Genomic DNA, 21,766 nt, shown 5'->3' with positions numbered 1-21,766 from the left:
AGGCTTGTGCTCTTCCCAAACTATTTGATAATACACCAGTCTCAATCCATAAAAGCTCTGCTAAACCCTTTTCTATTCTGAGTGGGTTTGATAACAATATGGACATACACACACTAAAAGAGCAGTTTTGGCAGATTAAAAGGCAGATATCGGACTTCTATGATGAATATGTTGTAACATACACAAGAAATCTTGCACATGTGCTCTTTTCATCCATACATATTTCACTGTTGCCAGAACCAGACATTCTGTTTATCTGTAAGGTAGAAAAAGTAACAGAGCAGATGATGGAAACTACTGCAAGGCAATATGAAAACCTGAAAAAATAAAATGATCACCAGCTTTGGCTTAAAGAACAGTATGCTACTTTGTGTGCCTCTCCAAAGACTACTATAGAGCAGATTTTCCCTGCTATGAATGAATGTCAAAAGACTGCTCCAGTTATAAATATATCAGCCTCTTCTTCGGAATCTCTCTCAGCTAGTAGTTTTCCAGAGAATATCCCTGTACAATTGACTGAATCTCTGAGAGATTTGACACCTCTTGATTCAAAGGATGGATCAGAGTCTTCAGAAGGAAGTGTCTCAGCCCCTCTAACAGAACAAATAAAGCCAAAGGAAGAAGAGAGTCATGATACAGATTCCAATAGCTGCACCTTAAGAAACCCAGATATGACTTTACTGGAGATTAATGGCAAGTTGTGCAACAGTGTTGAAGAATCTGAATCTAGTGATGACAGTGGTTCCTGCCTTGCCGTGAACAAACCTGCAGATAGTACTGTTCAAATGGCGCACACACCACAATTTTCAGATTGTGGGAATACTCCTGCCCTTTCAAACAATATCATGGAATTTTCAGATAATGAAGAGACAGTTCCTGTTTCAAGTGCATTAATGGATTTTTCTGACAGTGAAGAAATGCCCGCAGTTACTAAGAATATAATGGACTTCTCAGAAAGTTTAAAAATCTCTTCTGTGTCAAAGCAAACCGTGGATATTTCAGACAAGGAAGAAAGACAGCAATCTGAAACTAAACAGCCTGTCATAAGAAATGAGAGCCTTCTCCTAGAACTGGACACAGTTGCAGCCTCAACCACTGATCCTGACCTGCTGATCCCTGCCAATGTGTATCCTGTTTCCAGCTCCACGATTAGTGAAGAACAGATCTCTGATCTACCGGTATCTGATCTTGATGAAAAATCAGCCACACCAATGCCACCTGCTGTGTCTCTGAAATTAAAGACTCCTGAAAACCAGCAATCTGAAACTGAAGCTCAAGTACTGAAAGATAGATGTCCCACTAAAACTAAAGACTTGAATTTGAATCTTGTATTCGAAGATCTGATGATAAGTACTGTTCTTACTGTTTTATTGCAAGAAACAATCATCAATTCAAAGGCAAGAGCTGAAAATTTAGATACCAATGTAAAGGCGATTTCTGAAGAGACTCCGGTTCCATTTCTTTCCAAAGAACAACCTTTCAGTGTTAACAGAGTTGAAGATCAACTACCTGTAGGAGAAACGCCTTGCAAAGAAACCATTTCTGATACCACGAACACACCACAGAGCACTTGCAATGAAGAAATCCCAGTCTTGTCTGAAGATCACCCTAAAGAATTAGTTTGTGGAACTTCTACATTTTCAGATGTTAATCCAGTTTCTAAAGACTTAAAAACTCTTGTTGCTCCTGAATTTGATACTCCGAAGTCATCCAAGATGAAAGAAAATTCTGACTTTTTCATGTTTAATTTGAGAACACCAGTTACCCATGTTTCCCAAGCCTCTATGCTTTGCAAGCCTCAGACCACAATCAATGTAAATACTGCTGCAGAAATAGACAAATCCTGCTTGTCAGAAGGTGTTACAGACCTGACAGTTACTAATACACCAATCAGCTCCTCCAAAGAGGAAAGTATTGAACAGGAAACTAATGTCATAAAGATAACTGCCCGTAATGCCATTCCAGATCTCCTTGCTCCTGAATCTACTTCACCAGAAACCAACTCCATGCACTCCTCCCATATCAATCGAACAATAGAGAGGAAAGACATCGGAGCCCATATGGGTATTAATACATGCTTTGCTCATTGGAAGTTTCACCTATGGCAGGACTGTAAACTTATCCACCAAGGTTGGTGTTGGATTTTCTTGCTGTGGCTGTTCCTCTTCAACTTTTTTCAGCCAAAGGATCGCCTTCTCTTCTTGAGCATACTGGTGGGAGGGGGTATACTGTTACGACTCGGTCGTCCCATTTCCAGGGGGCGCTGTAAGGGGACTGTCAGAAGCCTGGGAATCACCTTGAACACCTATCTAGAGTCCCTTGCTGACTCCTGTTTGTTTCTCTTTTCTCCATGGTACACTTGTGTAGGACTACATTTGCTTCTTGGGACTGCAAATCCCATAATGCACAGCTTGGTTGTCAGGAAAACCCGGATTCTGTTTCCCATTGTTTTCAATGGGAGAAGTCCAGTTGCTCCTTTTCACTGGATCCTCTCCTCCAGGACTTGCAAATGTCCGAAATTACACACACCTGTGACCACTCCTGTGCAGCCCAGCTTGGAACTGCTTATAAGCAGCCATTTCCCCAAGCTCCCCGTCGTGCATCGGACTTCGATTCCTTTGTGTTACAGACCCTTTGTCGGATGGTGTTCCAGTTTTGTTCCTGTTCCTGTTCTGTTCCAGCTTGATCCTGTTTCCTGTTTCTCTGCCCTGCTCCTGATTGTTCCAGCCAGAGTCTGCTCCCTATCTCTTAGCCTTGTACCTGTTTGTTTCTTCCAACGCCTGCTCCCTGTTTCTCTGCCCTGCTCCTGCCTTGTTTCAGCCTGAACCTTCTCTCTGTTTCCCAGTCCTGTTTACTGCTCATTTCCTACTCCCTGTATTCCAGTCCTGTCCTTGCCTGTTCCAGCCAGAGCCTGTTCTCAGTTTCTCAGTCCTGTCTCTGTCTGTCCCAGCCAGAAGTTTGCGCCCTTTTTCAAGTCCTAGACCCGCCTTTGCTTCAGCCTGAGCCTGTTCCTAGTTCTTTCCTCTGCCTCTTTGTTTGTTCCCTTCTGTTTCTGTTTCTTCTTGGTTCTTTGTGTCTGGTAAGTGTTCTATCAGTCTTCACCAGTGCATACGTGTCCTCCTGTGTACTGGGGTTGGCTCCTGGTTTCCAGGAGGCAATTCCAGCCCCCATCCTTGTCCAGTGTTATACGTTGTATTTCGTGCCTAACAGTGACAGTGTGCTATTGCTGTTTTCTCAGGAATCGCCACTGTGTTTCCAGCTGGACCCACAAGAGCGTGTCCTGTGTATGTAAGTACTATCCTTGTTTGTGCTCTAGGGTCCAGAGACAGAATCACTTCTGCTGCCTCCTTTCTATGGGGCTGGCAGGGTGACTATCTGTAAGAGCAAACTGCACAGAGGCATTGAGATTCCCTGTCTCTGTGGGAGGTTCTGCGCCTTACTCTGTGTACAACCCCAGCGTGTTTGTCCACTGGTAATCCGTTTCCTGTTTGTTCACACAAGGGCTGCTCTGCTTTTACTTTCCTGTTTTCTGTGCCTATCCATAGCTGTCCTTTCCGTGTATGCCTTTAGCTGCTCCTCTGCCCCAGTGTACTACCTCTTTAGGATATTCGGTGACCTCAAGGGGTGTCCCAACCAAAGTCCTGATCAGCCCCGCCCGAAACCGTGACACTACTGGGGACTCAAAGTTTATTTGAACCAAAAAACAGTATTGTCCAAATAAGGCCATTAGCCGGTCCATTTTAAAATCCTTGAAGGTCCAATATTGGCCGAACTTGACTCCTACATGTGCAAAGGGTACTCCACTTGAAAGGGGCACCTCAGGGAACTGGGGTAGGGGGTGGCAGGGGTGGTGGATTACGTCTGGAAGGGTGGGGCTTGGGCTTAGGATTAGGAGGTGGAGGGGGTTTGGGCTTGCCCTTGGAAGGAGGGGGAGTGGGCATGGACCCGGAGGTGGCAGAGGGACCTGGGGCAACATGGGGATTCTTCCTCCCTGGGGAAGGGGCATGGGAATGGGAAGGGCGGACTGGGGCGGACTTGGATGTGGAAGGAGTGGACTGGGCAAGGAGATGGGTATGTTTAGGGATGAGACGGGGGTGGGCCAGTGGGTTCGAACAGGTCAATACAGGAGAGGAAAAGCTTCTTAGGGGCAGTTGGGGGGATTTGGAGGCAGGTCTGGGAGTGGAGGTTGAGGGAGTGCTCATACCAGGTGTAGATGTGCCGGACATGGATGAAGGTGTCTGTAAAGTATGCTGATGTGTGGTGGATGTGTGTGGTGTGGATGTCTGCAAATGTTTGAGTGTTTTGGGAGGAGGGGAGGTGGACACAGTGGGACAAGACAGGCTGCCAATGTACATGGATGTTGTCTGGGTGTCTGCAGGTCTGGTGAGTGTGCTGCAAGTGGATGTCAATGTACTTGTGGTGAGTGCAGGTGTGTTGTCTGGGGTGCATGTCTGGATGTCAGATGTTGAGGTGACTGCATGAATGGGGGCAGCAGCAGTGACTGAGTATGCAGTGCGTGTGGGTGTGCATGGTGAGGTGACAGACAGGGTGTCGGGGAGGATGACACGCTGGGGGAAGTGAATGTTGTTGTGTGTGCTTTTGTATGTTGGGTGTGTGCTTTTGTATGTTGGGTGTGTGCATGCATGTGGTGGGAACTGTGGTGCTTGTGTTTGTTTGTCTGCATGGCTGTCTGTACGTGTGCTTCGGACGGGTGGAGGGAGTGGGGTGCTGGAAGGGGTAGAGGTGGTGGGAGGAGGGACGGAAATACCAAGGACACTGGCTGCCGTCAAAGAGGAGACCAGAGCCTGAAAAGATCTCTGTGGGCCAGACATGGCACCATGAATGACCTTCAGGTATGCATTGCATTGCTGCACCTGGGATGCTAGCCCCTGGATGGCATTCACAATGGTTGACTCCCCTACAGAGATGGTTCTCAGGAGGTCAATAGCCTTTGTGAGGGAAGCAGGGCTGAATGGGGCAGGGGATGAGGTGTCTGGAGCGAAGGAGACGCCCACACTCCTGGGTGAGCGGGCACGGGCAACTGGGTGGGGAGCAACTGCGAGGGCGGTGATGACATGGGGGGTGGCGGAAGATGGCATAGAATGGGTGTGCCCAGTAGGGTCTGCCACCACCAGGGAGCTTCCATCGGAGGAGGTACCAGAGTCACTACCTCCAGGGGTAGTTGCCTCCCCCGTGGTACTTCCCTCGCCCTCCAACCCACTGGTCCCGTTGGCGTCTGCCGACTCTGCCTTCTTGGAACTGTGGGCTGCTGCATCCTCACTCACCGGTGCCACTTCTCCCTCGCCAGATGATGCTGATGTACACAAAGGACACAAGAGCACAGGGGTGGAGAGACAAAACATGGGAGAACTTTGTAAAAACCTGAATAAATGTACATCTCTGGCTCACACACACTCCCATCCAGGTCACACACCTACACTCAGCACCTACAACACACGTCATGACTGTGCCCCTGACTAGAGGCCTTTAGCCCAGAATACACAGCATTACCCACAGGAAACACAGACCTGATAAACTGCTTTGAGTACACCCATGGTAGACCATGCCCAGCCAACGCACTTACTAGTCTATGAGGCCACAAAGCATACCAGATGACCGAAAGTGGACACCCCCATGGGCCTATTGGGACCACCCAAAATTGCCCTCACACCATGCCAGGGACTTTGAGGGGGCCGGACTGCAGGAACACATCTATCTAAGTGCCTGGCACTAGAATGCATACATACCACATGACCAACATACATACATCAAAGCAGTATAACAACAGTGTTGGTACTCACCCCTTTGTGGCTGCTGTGCCTCCTTCAGGCACCCTTCCAAATCCAGATAGGCCACTGCCAGAATGCTGGCCATTAGGGAGGCCAGGGTCCAACGGGCACCCCTTCCTCATTGGGAGGCCTTCCCCAGCTGGGGCTCTCCGGTCTTCCTGGCCCAACACTGCAGGTCCTCCCACCGCTTCCTGCAGTGGGTGCTCAGCTAGCTGTAGACCCCCAGGGTCTGCACCTCCTTGGCGATGGCTTGCTACAGGCCTTTCTTTTGATGGGCGCTGACCTGCATGGGACACACAGAGCAAAAAAACAGACATCAGTATGTGTGCACCAAAGACACATGACATGTCGTTCCCTATGGAACGGCATTTGTTGAAAGGCATGTTATCAACTCACATACAGTACAGTCTACGGCTGGGCAGTCTTAAATTGAACCCACATGCATACAGGCATACAGGCATCCGCCACAATCACACACATCTATGGATGACAGATGCCAACTCACCTGCTCCTCTGGTCGCCCATACAACTTCGCATACAGGGGTTGGACCCCATCCACCAGCTTCACCGGCTCCTCTGCGGCAAAGGCCGGGGCCCGTTCCCCTTTGACCCGCACCATCTCAGGGACAGAGTCAGGACACAGCAACACACGCAATGGAGTACTATCCCTGCACTGGAATCAGGAGTCAAGGGTCTGACGACATGGCGTAGGTACTGCAGCGGTGTGCTCCGTCACTGCCAGCAGCGATCATGATTGGCCCAGGTTCTCCATTGACAACCATGTAATCGAATGATGGGGTACACGGGGTGAACACCACCTTCTGCCATGACGAATAACGCCAGCGAAATGAAATCACTTCCACTCCCTCATACATGGATGGCAGGAGGCTGCCATTTTGCTGCCACCACGTCACCACATCCTGGCCAGGGGCCTCATCCAGGCCCTCAAAATCTCCGACCTTAGTTGCTTGCTGACATGAGTGTAGGATCCTTACATGCACCCTTCTTTGGAATTGTGTCCACACTGGGATGCCATTATAACACAGTTGACTCAGCACACATATGCATGACTGTGTACTTCATACTTTGCATCTGTGTGTGTTACCTACGTTTCGCACTTACATTGATACAGTGACATCACGTGATGCAGTTGTATGTTTACACTCAATATGTGTTCTTTCCTCCACTATAGGTACAGACCCATGTGGCGAGGGAGGGCCCCATCTGTTTTACAGACCTCTGGTTGATTTGGAAACTATGGAGGAAAGTCACATCATTGTCACCTACAGACTCAATAGAGCTACTGTCCATGACCTCTGTGCTTTAATGGATCCTGTACTGAAACCGGATAATCGGAATCAGCATGCCATCCCTACTACTGTGCAAGTGCAATCTGTACTCCATTTTTTGGCTACAGGCTCATTTCAGGTGGGCATGGGTGCAGGGGCTTCCCAGCCAATGTTCAGCCTCATCCTGTCAAAATTCCTGGATGCATTCCTCCAACACCGCAAACATATGTCTAGTTTCCCCAAAGGGCTGAACTTTCTGCCATCAAATCTGGCTTTTATGCCTTTGCCAACATCGCATATGTGATTGGTGCCATTGATGGAATCCACATAGCTCTCATACCATGAAGAGTGTATGAACAGGTGTACAGGAATCAAAAGAACTATCACTCCATGAATAATCAATTGGTGTGTACTGCTGACCAGTGAATTTCACATATCAATGTCAGGTTCCCAGGCTCAGTCCATGATCCCTTTGTCCTGAGAAACAGCAGTGTACTACACTTGATGATGGGACAACTACAAGGGGACAGAGGATGACTCATAGGTGAGTGTGTATGATACTGGATCTTTACATAGCTGCCAGCCAGCCAATATGCATGTGAAGTCAGTTTCTTAAGGTCCTGTTCCACCCACTTTAGCAGGTAATTCTGGCTACCCCAACTTGCAATGGCTCTTGACACCTGTGAGGAATCCCAGGACAGATGAGGGAGGAATTATAATGAGGCCCATGGACGTACTAGGAGGGTGATAGAGAGCACTATAGGTCTCCTGAAGGCTAGATTTTGTTTCCTCCATCTCTCTGGGGGATCCCTGTGCTATGTCCCTGACAAAGTGAGTAAGATAGTGGTGGCCTGCTGCATGCTGCACAGCGTGGCTGTGAGAAAAGCTACCCCCCCTTCTGGAAGAGGAGGGTGCTGTCCAACCAGCCCTGCAACCTCAACGAGGGGAGGAGAGTGATGGTGAGGAAGAAGAGGGGGAGGATCTCAACTCCAGGAACCAGCTGATCTGCCTATACTTTTAGTGACTATGAGGTACTGTTCACTGATCTGATGTCTTCACTGTATAGTTTCAGTCTGACTCATCTAATTGGTAATGTGGCGTCTATAGTCATTGACCGTGTTAACTGATGACTGAAGTGGCATGTACCAGGGAACCCAATAGTACGTGCAGTGTGACATACTTCAGACACTACAGTGCGTTGGATCCCTTCCTGCAATAAAGGTCCGATTATGAAATTGACTGGCTAATGCATACACACTCACAATTGATATCTCATATTGACGAAGGACATACAATTTGAATGCATAGGTGTTTTTATTAAGTGACAAAACATACATATTTCATGAAACATTGATAGGGAGTGGATACATGGTGCATATCCATACTCAGGTACATATGCTCAGCTGTTGGTAGTACTGGGTTTTGTTCCATGTGGCCATTGGTAGATGGTGTGATGGCAGTGGCAAGTCAACAAGGGAGCACAATGTCACACAAAGGAGACAGTTCAGGGCACAGTCACTTTCCTAGTGCTGGGCTTGATCGTGGCTGGTGTTTCAGTGGTGTGTCTGGTTCTGAGGGCATGTTTGCGAAGCTGATGCTGGACTGGAGGGGTAGGGGTGCTGGGTTCCTGGGTGTCCTCTGGCAGTGCCACCAGTCCAGTAGCGGCTGCAGATGTAGATGGCAGGGCAGTGTCCTGGCTAGTGGTAGAGGCTTACAGGTGGGTGGAGGTCTCAGACTGGCTGTGGTACTGGTGCTGCAGCACCCCTGCAATGGTGGCCATGGTGGCACTGAGCTGTGTCCATTGCTCCATGGCCTCCTGGGGGTGTGCTATCTGCAGCCTCTGATTCTGCTCCAAGGTGGCCAGGATCTGGCCCATCCTGACCTGGGTATGATGGTATGCTCCCAGGACCTCAGATATCACCTCCTGGGCTGCTGCATACATTCTTTGGCTACACCCCTGGGCCTCTAATGTCCTCCCACTGGCCCTCAACCCCTGTGCTAGTGTCCCCTGCACAGGTCTGGCAGTCCCACTTGCATGGGTCCTTCATTATCCTGCCTGTTGGTGAGTGGAGACTGTGGCCTCTGTGAATGTGGGCCACCAATCTCTGGCCGGGAGACACTGGTGCTGGTTTGTTTGGCCAGAGCTGAGGATGGTGGCTGGGTGGTAGGGCTGTCAGTGGTATCCTGGGTGGGGCTCCTGGAGGGTGACAGTCCAGGACTGTGTGATTGGCCAGGGTATTACTTACTTTCCATACATCCCTCTCCACTCTCCTGAGTGGGGCCTCTGTCGCCGTGTGGGGCGCTGGCACTACTTGCCGTTTCCGTCTGGGTGGCATGGGTGGTAGTGTCTGTGGGGGGGAATGGACATGTGGGTGTCAGGTACCTTTTCGGCAATTGATGCACAGTTCTGCCCTATTTTGTGCTTATATTCCCCTGTCGTGGCATGCAAGGTCCCTTTGTGTACATATCTTTGATTTTTATGTGGAAGTGCATTGTGGGTGCTATAGTGCCACTGGGAATCCATGCAGAGTTAGGTGACTGTGCACAGGGGGGAGGATGGAGGTCTGTTTGTGGGATTGTGGGCATGCAGGGTATTTGGATGTGGGTGTTGTGGACTGGGTGGGGATGGGGTCCTGGTGGTAGTGAGAGGGTTGGGGTGATGCATGCATTATAGGTGGGGTGACTGTTAAGGTATTGTAGTTGACTTACCCAAGTCCAGTCCTCCAGTGAGTCCAGTGAGGCCCTGTGGGTGCAGGATAGCCAGGATCTTCTCCTCCCAGTCAGTGTAATTGGGGGTGTAGGTGGGGGACCTCCACCAGTCTTGTATGGCGATGTTGTGCCTGGATGCCATTGACTGAACCTTTCCATGCAGGTCGTTCCATCTCTTTCGGATGTCATCCCTTGTGCGTGGATGGTTTCCCACTGCGTTGACCTTGTTGACAATCGTCTGCCATAGCTCCGTTCTCCTGGCCACAAGTGTCTGCTGCAACTGTGCCCCAAATAGTTGGGGCTCGACCCTGAGTATTTCATCCACCATGGTCCTTAGCTCCCTATCTGGGAAACGGGGTGCTTAGGGGGGGCCATGGTGTGTGTTGGGGGTGTATAGTGAGGGTGCTGTCATGTGGTTATGTGTGTGGCTTATAAAGGTGTTTGGGGTTTCTATGTGTTTTGGTGGTGTATTTGTGTGTGTGACTTATGTTATGTTGTGTTCAGTGTAAGCGTGTTGTTTTGTCAATGTCAGTTGTGCTATTGGCGCTGCAAAGGATTGTGGGGTGTTTATGTGTGTGTTTTATAGTGTTGTGGATGTGTGTCAGGTGTGTGGGTTTCAAAGTTGCCAATGTGTGCATTTGTTGTTGGTGGGACCCATTGCTGGCCGTGGCGGTCCGTACCACCAATGGTCGTTCGGCATCCACTATCGGCCACGCTGATTTGTGCTACATTATTTGGTGGGCGGAGGATTTGTCTGCATGGCGATGGCGGGGTGGGGTGTACTGCCTTTCCACCATCGTAGGCCCTGGCGGTGGGTGGAGGTTGCAGGATTTTTGGAGGTTTTACTTTTTGCCATCATAATTCGGTGGTGTCCAGTCTTCAGCCACTGGTGGTCTTCTGTTCACCGTCGCCACGGCGGTCGGCGGTGATTGCTGCCAGGTCCATAATGAGGGCCTAAGTCTTATGATTTACCAATAACCTTTTCCTCAATGAAAACTGACAATGGCTTTATTAGATGAGTTCAGAATAAATGTTGAGGTCCTCGGTGTTCTGCTTTCCTGCTCTTATCTCACAACCAAGCTTACAGAACCTCTCTGGAATGCACTTCTGAGTTTAAAGAAGACATTTATTGTTATCATTACTTCACCACGAGGTTCCTGAGAGAGGAAATTAGTAGGTTTGAAGCACACGTTCAAAAGCAGTCACAGCAATGAAAGCATAATATATCAAAGTACTTCTCAGTTGCAATGTACAAAGCAAATACATGTGATTATATTATAGCATCACTTCAAAGCAAAGCATAAAAGTCAAAATTACATCACAGTAGGGCAAGGCTGTAGGGCCTATAACTCAGCTTCATCTTTCTGGGACCTGCAAGTTGATGACTGTTCAACTGCGAGAAAGAGATTTTCTACCCAAACGGGAGACAGACAACTGACGTCTCCGTTCCTGTCTGAAGTCAAGCAAATTCAATCTCAGCCTGCTGTAGTCCAGAGTCATACTTAAAAGCAAACTCAGTGTGAGAACCGAAGAAACTTGGAGAGTGGCCAATTCTCCCGGGCCTCACTCGTTCTCAGACTGGATTGAGAGGTAAACACAAAATCTACGTGCTCTTATCAGCTAAGGTCTGGTGTGAAAAACACAGCCTGGTCTACCATGTGGAAAAACACAGCTTGGAAAACCACAGCTCATCTGCAATGTCTCAACTGCAATGTCTAACTCCACGTTAAAGCCAAAAGGCAGCTAAACTGAATACAGCATGTAATGGCTAATGCCATGTCAAAGCCAATGGGCAGCTAAACTGAATACAGAATGTAATGACTAATGCCATGTCAAAGCCAATAGGCAGCTAAACTGAATACAAAATGTAATGGCTAACTCCATGTTAAAGCCAATAGGCAGCTAAACTGAACACAACATGTAATGTGCTACTGGTGAACATTGAGCAACTAATATGCACAATGGTGAAACACAAAGTCATTGGTCGAACACAATTAATAGCATCACACTTGGCCATATCACCTCTGGTTTTGTGGTGCTCAGTTTAAACCAACTCTTTCACCCTCTCTCGATCATCAACTGCTTGAGAGAGAGAGCTTTTGGTCTTGGTCTCAATCCACTAATAGGGACAGTCATGTGTGATATTTATTCAAGATAGGTCAGCCAGCTGCATGCAACATGGACTAAAAGAGAGGCCATTGGGACTCCAGTTTTCCATCTTTTGGTTTAGGCAAAGAGTGCATGTGGGGAAACGGTGTAGGGCAGACTGGCCTGAAAGACAATCTAGATTCCACTCTTTCTGTGCTGATTGTGTCTTCATAGCAAACCTGAAAGGTCTGAATGCATGGGAGCATTCATCAACGATCTAGGCTAACTGTTCCGTTTCACAGCAATTATGAGAAATGCTTCTTTAGCTCTGTTTAGCCCTTTATCAACAGCCAACTAATCCCAGGCCTGCTGCACGGGCCTCTACTCTGATCGTCTAAAGAAGCGTTGCTGGCTTCCAGTGATTATGTGCTCTTCTTTCTCCAGAATACTATTTATTTTGAGTGTCCCTCCGGAGCTCTACGATTGGCTCACTTGGTGGTTTCTAAGACTTGCAGAGACGGGCAGGGCGGGTGACCCTTCTCCTTCCAAGTGGTCATACTGTGGAACTTTCTTGCCCTGCACATTCTTATAATCTCTGGTAATCTTTTCATAAGCATTTGAATAACTTACTTTCCACCATTAAGTCATCCAATGCTAAGTCGGTCCTTTCCTAGGTCCAGGATATCTAAAGTAGTATTTACACGAGGTACACATTCACCAAATAAATAAATGCAATATTTGTACACTTTCTACTAAAAAGACAGAGATGTATCAAACACTTCACATTCTGATTGCTTCACAAACACTTGTGCCCTTCTCAGAATGTATATCCACTCACAATACCATACAGCTATCAGAGAACTCTGCCTAGCCTGATCTGTAAACGTGTCGCTGAATTGTTGCAGTGTCACTTCTCTGGTACTTCTCTTGTTTCGGGACACGTTTTACAAGCCTTAGCGCCTGAGTGTTCAGTTGGCAGTGATCACCACAGAAAGGCAGAACCATAATCCTTAGTTCCTAGCTGGAGGGGGGTGGGATGACAGAGAGACTGTCCAAGCAAATTTATGTTTCCAGCCCATCTGGGCCTTTTTTTTTAGCACAGCCTGTGCCCATGCCATCCCCAAACACACACACGGACCTTTCACATGCCACTCATGCCATTTCTGCTGCACTCACACCAACACCAGCAACACCAACAAGCACCACAACAACACCAAACCCCCCAATCACCTCAACTGCATCCTCCTTAACACCCGCTCCGTCCACAAGCACGCCATCAAGCTTTGGAACCTGCTCACCACAAACTCTCCTGACATCGCCTTCCTCACTGAAACATGGATGAACTCCTCATCAGAACCCGACACCGCCATAGCCATCCCAGAAGGTTACAAAATCACCCGTAGAGACCGCACCAACAAACCAGGAGGTATCGCCATAACACACAAAAACTCCATCAAAATTTCCACCAACACCAACGACACCCTAGACAACGCAGAACACCTACACTTTCAAGTGCACATCAACTCCAACACCACCCTAAGAGGAACCCTCACCTACAGACCACCAGGACCCCACCCCCCATTTTGTGACACCATCGCCGATACTATCAGCTCCCACACCCTCACCTCCACAGACTACATACTCCTTGGTGACCTTAACTTTCACCTGGAAAGCACCCACGACTGCAACTCCACGGCCCTACTGGACAATCTCGTGAACCTCAGCCTCAAGCAACTGGTCACCTCACCCACCCACTCAGCGGGACATACGCTAGACGCCATCTTCACCTCCAGCAGGCACATCACCTTCACTCACACCACTGAACTCCACTGGACTGACCACCACTGCGTCCACTTCTCCTTCCTGAAACCCACCACCCACCACCAACAGCACCCTACACCTTACCGCAAGTGGAACAAGATCTCCAAAGAACACCTGATCTACAACCTTCCACAAGCTCCACCTCCCATCACCAACAACCCCAACACCGCCACCCTCAACCTCACACGATGGGTAGAAACTTGCACAGACTCCCTTGCCCCTTTGAAAACAAACAACAACACCTGCACCATCAAGACCGCCCCCTGGTTCACCACAGAACTTCAGTCTTCCAAACGAGAATGCCAAGAAATTGAGAAAGCCTGGCGCCAAGAACCCTCAATGAGCAACTTCTCCGCCCTCAAAACAGCCATGCGCAAACACCACCAACTCATCCAGACCACCAAACGGTCCTTTTACAAAGAAGGCATAGACAACAACACACACAAGCAAGGAACTTTTTGCCATCATCAAAAAACTCACTAAACCCAAATCCTCCACCATCGACCCTCCACACTCCCAAGACCTCTGCAACTCCCTCCCCAACTACTTCCACCGCAAAATCGCAGACATACACAACAGCTTCACATCGTCAGCCCCCACCATCACCACCACCGATACAACCAACGCCACAACACCCTGCTGCACAAACCTACTGAACACCTGGACCCCCACCAACAACGAAGAAATCAGCAAAACCAAGAGCTCCATCCACTCAGGCTCCCCAACAGACCCCCACCACATCTTCAACAATGGCAGCCAAATCATCGCTCCCCAGCTCCGGGCCGTCATCAACAGTTCCTTCAACACTGCAACCTTCCCAGATATTTGGAAACACGCCAAAGCCAACGCTCTTCTCAAAAAACCCAAAGCAGACCCTGAAGACCTCACAAACTACTGACCCATTTCTCTTCTCCCCTTCCCTGCAAAGGTTGTGGAGAAGATAGTAAATGTACAACTGTCTTGCTTCCTAGAAGACAACAATATACTCAACGTCTTCCAGTCTGGATTCCGCAAAAACCACAGCACAGAGACCGCCCTCATTGCCTGCACAGACGACATCAGGAGCAGATTGGACAAGGGCGAGACCACCACAAAGTTCTGAACTGGCTCACCTCCTTCCTCTCTGAAAGAACCCACAGAGTTTGCCTCCCTCCTTTCCGGTCTACAGCCACCAAGATCATCTGTGGGGTCCCCCAAGGATCCTCCCTCAGCCCCACCCTCTTCAACATCTACATGGCTCCTCTCCCCAACATCCTCCACCCCCACGGCATCACCATCATTTCATACGCTGACTACACCCAGCTCATCATGTCCCGCACTAGGAACCCAGCTACCGCCAAGAATAACCTGCACGCCGGACTCCTCGACATTGCCAACTGGATGACAGCAAGCCACCTCAAACTGAACTCAGACAAAACAGAGATTATCATCTTCGGCCCCAACAAGGCAGCATGGAACGACTCTTGGTGGCCCACCACCCTCGGACCACCCCCAACACCCACCACCTACACACGCAACCTTGGCATCATACTGGACACGTCTCTCTCCATGACCCAGCAAATCAACGCCATATCATCCTCCTGTGTCAACACCCTTCACATGCTACGCAAGACTTTCTAATGGATTCCTTTAGAAACAAGAAGAACAGTCACCCACACCCTCATAAGCAGCAGACTGGACTACGACAACGCCCTCTATGCAGGGACCACAGCCAAGCTTCAAAGAAAACTCCAACGAATCCAGAACGCAGCCGCAAGTCTCATCCTCAACTTCCCTCGCCACAAACACATATCCATCACTGGCTGCCCATCAACAAAAGGATCATTTTCAAAATCCTTGTCCACACTCACAAAGCCCTCCACGACACTGGACTGGCATACCTCAACGAACGAGTCAACTTCCACATACCAACTCAACAGCTCTGCTCCGCCGACCTCACCCTTGCTACAGTCCCCCGCATCCAACGCACCACCTCCTGCAGAGATCCTTCTCCCACCTCGCCGCCAAAACCTGGAACTCCCTCCCACCAACCCACGCACGACCCAGGACCTCCTAACCTTCAGAAAGCACCTCAAAACATGGCTTTTTGAGCAGTAAGCACCTCCCCACCCCCTCTCCTCCCAGTGCCTTGAGACCCTACCGGGTGAGTAGTATGCTTAAGAAATGTATTTGATTGATTCGGGGGAAGAACCTGATGGTCATAGTTATTAAGTTGTCAATAAAAAGTTGTGAACATTAAATAATGAACATAATTTAAAATCTATTGGTAAAAAATTAGCCTCACAAGCCCAACACTTTATGTCAGACCTGGGACTCAATAGACTGGTGTTCCATGTAAATGGTGTGAAATAACAAGAAACAAGCATTTGCAGTGCAATAGGTCTAGTATTTACTTGAGTTGGAGCTATTGGCATTGTACATTTATAACTGGCTTTTGCCACATTATTGGTTTGCACTGCTATTCTGCGCATCAGTTTTCAATGGAGCAGAAAGAAATCTGGCAAGAAGAAAATAATAACTGAATCTTCTTGGGTTTTACTTGGAGGCATTTCACGTAATCACTGTGGTTTAGGAATAGTTGCCATGGCACATATTAGAGGTTTCACTAATCATGAGCTAAAGAGCGTAAAACAACTGGTTGAAATATTTTAGAGATATGTTTCTGGGTAAAGAAGGTCGCCGTGGCATCACTGGAGGCTGCCAGTAGTGATGCTGGTTCAAGAGAGAGGACTGCAGTTGTGGATAAAGTCAATTTCAGGAATGGAATAAACTGCGAATGTCAGGAAAAGCAGTCATAAAAGAGGCAATGGTCCGTCAGGCACGGCACAGCACGGACAGGGTCACACAGGTGCGTCACAGCACAGACAGGGCACACTGTCAACACAGAGGGAGAGGGAACTGAAAGGTTAGGGCATGAGAGAATGGGTCACACAACCTTGAAACATATATCTGTCAAACGCGTGCAACAACCACAGCCATGCCTCGTCATGAAACAGACATCTCTCACACATGTGCAACAAGCATAGACGTGCCTCGCCATGAAAGTGGTATCTCTCAGACCCGTGTAACAAACAGACAAACCTTGGCTCGCCATGAAACTGGCATCTCTCAGACGCGGGGCAACAAACACAGACAAGCCTCGCCATGAAACCTGGACGTGTTTATGTTGCCTTCTTTGGTGACATGGGATGTTAATTCTTATTCAGGATTCTCCAGAACATTTCCATCCAAGGAGAGAGCATGTCGGCATCCAAGACGGACCGAGTCCGCTCACAGGCACACACATGAAAAAAGTGCAGTTTATTACAGATGGCTATTTATGCAGTAACATCTTCTGGTAATTGACATCAGATTTACATTTATACTAGTAAGTAAATGAACGTTGGTAACCTAGGTGGATATGTTTTTTAGGAATAGTCTTAAAGCATGTTTTAAAAAATACACTTAAGTGAATGATAAGTAGCCACATATCACATTAATCGATGGATCAAAACAGATGATGCTATTAACCCATAGGGTGCCCCGGACGAGCTTGTCTCGCCCGCGGCACTGGTTGCCCGGTCCGAGGACGAGACCAGCTCGACCTGCTATGGTCCCCCCGGGGGAGCGCTAGTACTCTCCCAGATGGCCGAGCACCCCCCTCCCCCATTGCTTCCCCTTCCACCCCCGCCTCCCCGACCCCCACATGGCATCTGATGACGTCAGCATCAGAGGTCTGCCCCCTGGCGCTGGAAGCTCAGCTTCCAGCGTAGATTGAAGGAGAAATGCAAAAGCATTTCTCCTCCGATCACGTGGAGAGGGCAGGGAGGCATGAAAGGAGAGGAAAGGCCTTTCCTTTCCTTTCATGTCTCTCTGAGCATTTCTGCTGCCCGATAGCCCACTAGACACCAGGGTTTTCTTTTTTTGTTATATGAAATAAGGGGAGCAGCCCCTTGGGCAAGGGCCGCTCCTCGAGGGGCAAATTATTTCTACACCATTTCTACCCCCCCGGGGGCAGATCAGCCTAATATTAGCCGATCTGCTAGACACCAGGGATTATTTTATTTATTTATTTATTTTATGTTTTAGGAGCGACCCCTTTGGCAAGGGTCGCTCCGGGGGGGGGGGGCAAATTATTATTAGGCCATTTCTGCACCCCCTGGGGGCAGAACGGCCATGCGATCTGCCCCCAGGGGTGACAGAAACCACTAGACACCAGGGATAATAGCTTTTTTTTGGTACTTGCGCATAAGGGGAGCGGCTCCTTGGGCAAGGGCCACTCCCCGGGGGGCAAATGATTTTTAGTCCATTTCTGCACCAGGGATAATTTATTTATTTATTTTTTATGTTTGGGGAGCGACCCCTTGGGCAAGGGTCACTCCGGGGGGGGGGGAATTATTATTAGGCCATTTCTGCACCCCCTGGGGGCAGATCGGCCTTGCGATCTGCCCCCATGGGGGCAGAAACCACTAGACACCAGGGATTATTTTTGTTGTTGTTTATTTTTATTTTTTTATGTTTGGGGAGCGACCCCTTAGGCAAGGGTGGCTCCCGGGGGGGCAACTTATTATTAGGCCATTTCTGCCCCCCACCAGGGGCAGATTGGCCTTGCGATCTGCCCCCAGGGAGGGCAGAAACCACTAGACACCAGGGATTATTGTTTTTTTTCATACTTGTGCATAAGGGGAGTGACCCCTTGGGCAAGGGCCGCTCCCCAGGGGGGGAAATGATTTTTAGGCCTTTTCTGCCCCCTCCGGAGGCAGATCGGCCTCAAATAATTAGGTGGATCTGCCCCCGGAGGGGCAGAAACCTCTAGACACCAGGGATACATATATTTTTGTATTTACTTTATGTTTTTATGTATGGGGAGCGACCCCTTAGACAAGGGTCACTCCCCTGGGGGCAAAGGGGGCAGAAACCTCTAGACACCATGGATTGGTGTGTGTGTGTATGTGTGTGTTTTGTTTGAGGGGGCTGCCCCTTGGGCAACAGTCGCTCCCCATGGGGGCACATTACTGTTGGCCATAACTGCCCCCCTTGGGGGCAGATTGGCCTATTTTTGGAAGGTCCATCTGCCCCCAAGGGTGGCAGAAAGCCCACCAGGGAAGATTCTTTTTTCAAAAAATTTCAAAATAAGAGGTTGGGGTTATGGCCATACCCCCACCCCAAATAAATGGGGCCAAAGTTGTTCTGCCCACCAGTGTGCATATTGAGCAATTACCCCCGATCCACACCCAGGGGGGAAAGAAAGTCTACTAGATGCCAGGGAATAAAAAATAAATAAAAGAAAATAGTGGGGTGGTGGTTACCAACCAGTATGGGCCTGGTTATGGCCCCCCCCCAAACTGAAGGGGTTAACAGTCTTTCAGCTCTCCCCAACACTAAAACATCTTATCCCATGGCAAGCAAGAGGACATTTGATTATTTTTGTTTTTTGTTTTACATTTGGGCCATGAGAGCTTAGTAACTCTCAAAAACGTCCCACATGGAATGGTGAGGGCTGCACTTTTTTTTACTTTGGGACGCTGCCATGTAAAAAAATCCACAAGACCTAGACACATCTGAAAACTAAACATCTAGTTGATTCCAGGGTGGTGTGCTTCACATGTACCCGCACCATTTCCTTACCCACAATGCCCCGCAAACCTGCAACTTTGCTGGAAAGCCCACATTTTTCCCACATTTTTGTGATGGAACCTTCCGGAATCTGCAGGAATCCACAAAATTCCTACCACCCAGCATTGTCTCATCTATACCGATCAAATTTCTGCTGCACTTGTCAGCCTAAAAATGTGTTTTTACAAACTGCCCTTTTGGACCCTCTTTGGTTCCCCCTCAATTTCAACGTGTTTTTGGCTCTTCCCTGTCACAAACACTTGGCCTACCTACACAAGTGAGGTATCATTTCTACCGGAAGACTGAGGGGAACGTTGGGAAATGTGGGAAAAATTTGTTATTTTTAGCTAAATTTGAGGTTTGCTGAGGATTCTGGGTAAGAAAACATTGGGGGATCCACGCAAGTCACAGCTCTCTTGACTCCCTCGGGTGTCTAGTTTTCAGAAATGTCTGGGTTTGTTAGGTTTCCCTAGATGGCTGCTGGGCCCAGGACCAAAAACGCAGGTGCCCCCGCAAACACAGGTAGTTTTCTATTTGATAATTTTGATGTGTCCAGATAGACTTGGGGGAACATAGAATAGCAAAACAAGTGTTATTGCCCCTTGTCTTTTTCTACATTTATTTCCTTCCAAATACAAGACAGTGTGTAAAAAAGACGTCTATTTGAGAAATGCCCTGTAATTCATATGCTAGTATGGGCACCCCAGAATTCAGAGATGTGCAAATAACCACTGCTCCTCAACACCTTATCTTGTGCCCATTTTGGAAATACAAAGGTTTTCTTGATACCTATCTTTCACTCTTTATATTTCAGCAAATGAATTGCTGTATACCCGGTATAGAATGAAAACCCACTGCAAGGTGCAGCTTATTTATTGGCTCTGGGTACCTAGGGATCTTGATGAACACACAAGCCCTATATATCCCCACAACCAGAAGAGTCCAGCAGACATAACGGTATATTGCTTTAAAAAATCTGACATTGCAGGAAAAAGTTACAGAGTAAAACGTAGAGAAAAATTGCTTTTTTTTTTCACTTCAATTGCAATATTTTTTTATTTTAGTTGTTATTTTCTGCAGGAAACCCTTGTAGGATCTACACAAAGTACCCGTTGCTGAATTCAGAATTTTGTCTACTTTTCAGAAATGTTTAGGTTTCTGGGGTCCAGTATTGGTTTCACACCCATTTCAGTCACTGACTTAAAGGAGGCTGAAAGCACAAAAAATCGTAAAAATGGTGTATGTCCCAGTAAAATGCCAAAATTGTGTTGAAAAATTGGGTTTACTGATTCAGGTATTCATGAACCTGAAAGCTGGGAAGCTGGTGATTTTAGCACTGCAAACCTTTTGTTGATGCCAATTTCAGGGAAAAAAACGCAAGCCTTCTTCTGCAGTCCTTTTTTCCCATTTAAAAAAAAAAACGAACTTTTCACTGTATTTTGGCTAATTTCTTGGTCTCCTTCAGGGGAATCCACAAAGTCTGGGTACCTCTAGAATCCCTAGGATGTTGGAAAAAAGGATGCATATTTGGGGTGGTTAGCTTATGTGGACAAAAAGTTAGGAGGACGTAAGCGCACCCTACCCCAAATAGCTAAAAAAAGGCCTGGCACCTGAGGGGGAAAAGGCCTGGCAGCGAAGGGGTTAAAAGAGGTATGTTTAGAGCTGCGTTGAGTGGTTCAGCCCGTCTTGCAGACTCCCTGGCAGCTATTAACAATGGGACAGGTAAAATGACACGACTGGGACGAATTAAGCTTATCAGAAGAGTAAAGAAACGGAATCCCACTCCACTCGTACTTTTCAAGCAGACTGGAAACAAGGAAGAGGAAAAACAAAATAAAGTCACACTGAGGCAAAAGAAACAAGTAGTGCGTAAGAGTAAACTTTATGGCCAATCGTGCAATCATCCATGTAACAGGGTCGGACTCCAAGGTGAAAACAAAGCAGCCTGAAGGCAGGACAAACGTAAAGCCTTTGCCAAGGACATTAAGGGAATTTTGAAAGGCAGCCCAAGGAACAAATGAAAGTGATGGGTGTGTAGTAGGTATGGTTAAAGTCCACAGACAGATAACAACATGTCGAAAAGCAGCGCTTGTGCACTGCTAGGCTCAAACCAAAAATCAAGCAGCACAGCAAGTATGTAGTCTGAGAGTTGCCCACAGGCAGAATGTCATCGGAAGTGGATGTCACGTGCTCTTCACAACGGAATGGGGTGCAAACATGCCTGTCTTCTCTAATAATGTAGAGGAATATGTGAAATTGTGATGCGATAATAAGTGCTTGACATTTGTAAATTTAAGAGAGGTTTCACTAATCCACTTTAACACATTATCTCATGTAAGGAATATGTCAGTAATATGACTGATGAAGGGATGCACTTTTAACACGAATTTGCTTACCACCAAGGCTCATATGGGGGCATTGGTGAATGTGATGGGCTTAGGATTGTTTAGAAGCATTGTTACCTTGATCTCTGTA

Source organism: Pleurodeles waltl, chromosome 7 (genome assembly GCF_031143425.1).
Source record: "Pleurodeles waltl isolate 20211129_DDA chromosome 7, aPleWal1.hap1.20221129, whole genome shotgun sequence".
Classification (NCBI taxonomy): Eukaryota; Metazoa; Chordata; class Amphibia; order Caudata; family Salamandridae; genus Pleurodeles; species Pleurodeles waltl.
The sequence above is the reverse complement of the archived record's forward strand: the minus strand, read 5'-3'. Positions refer to the sequence as shown.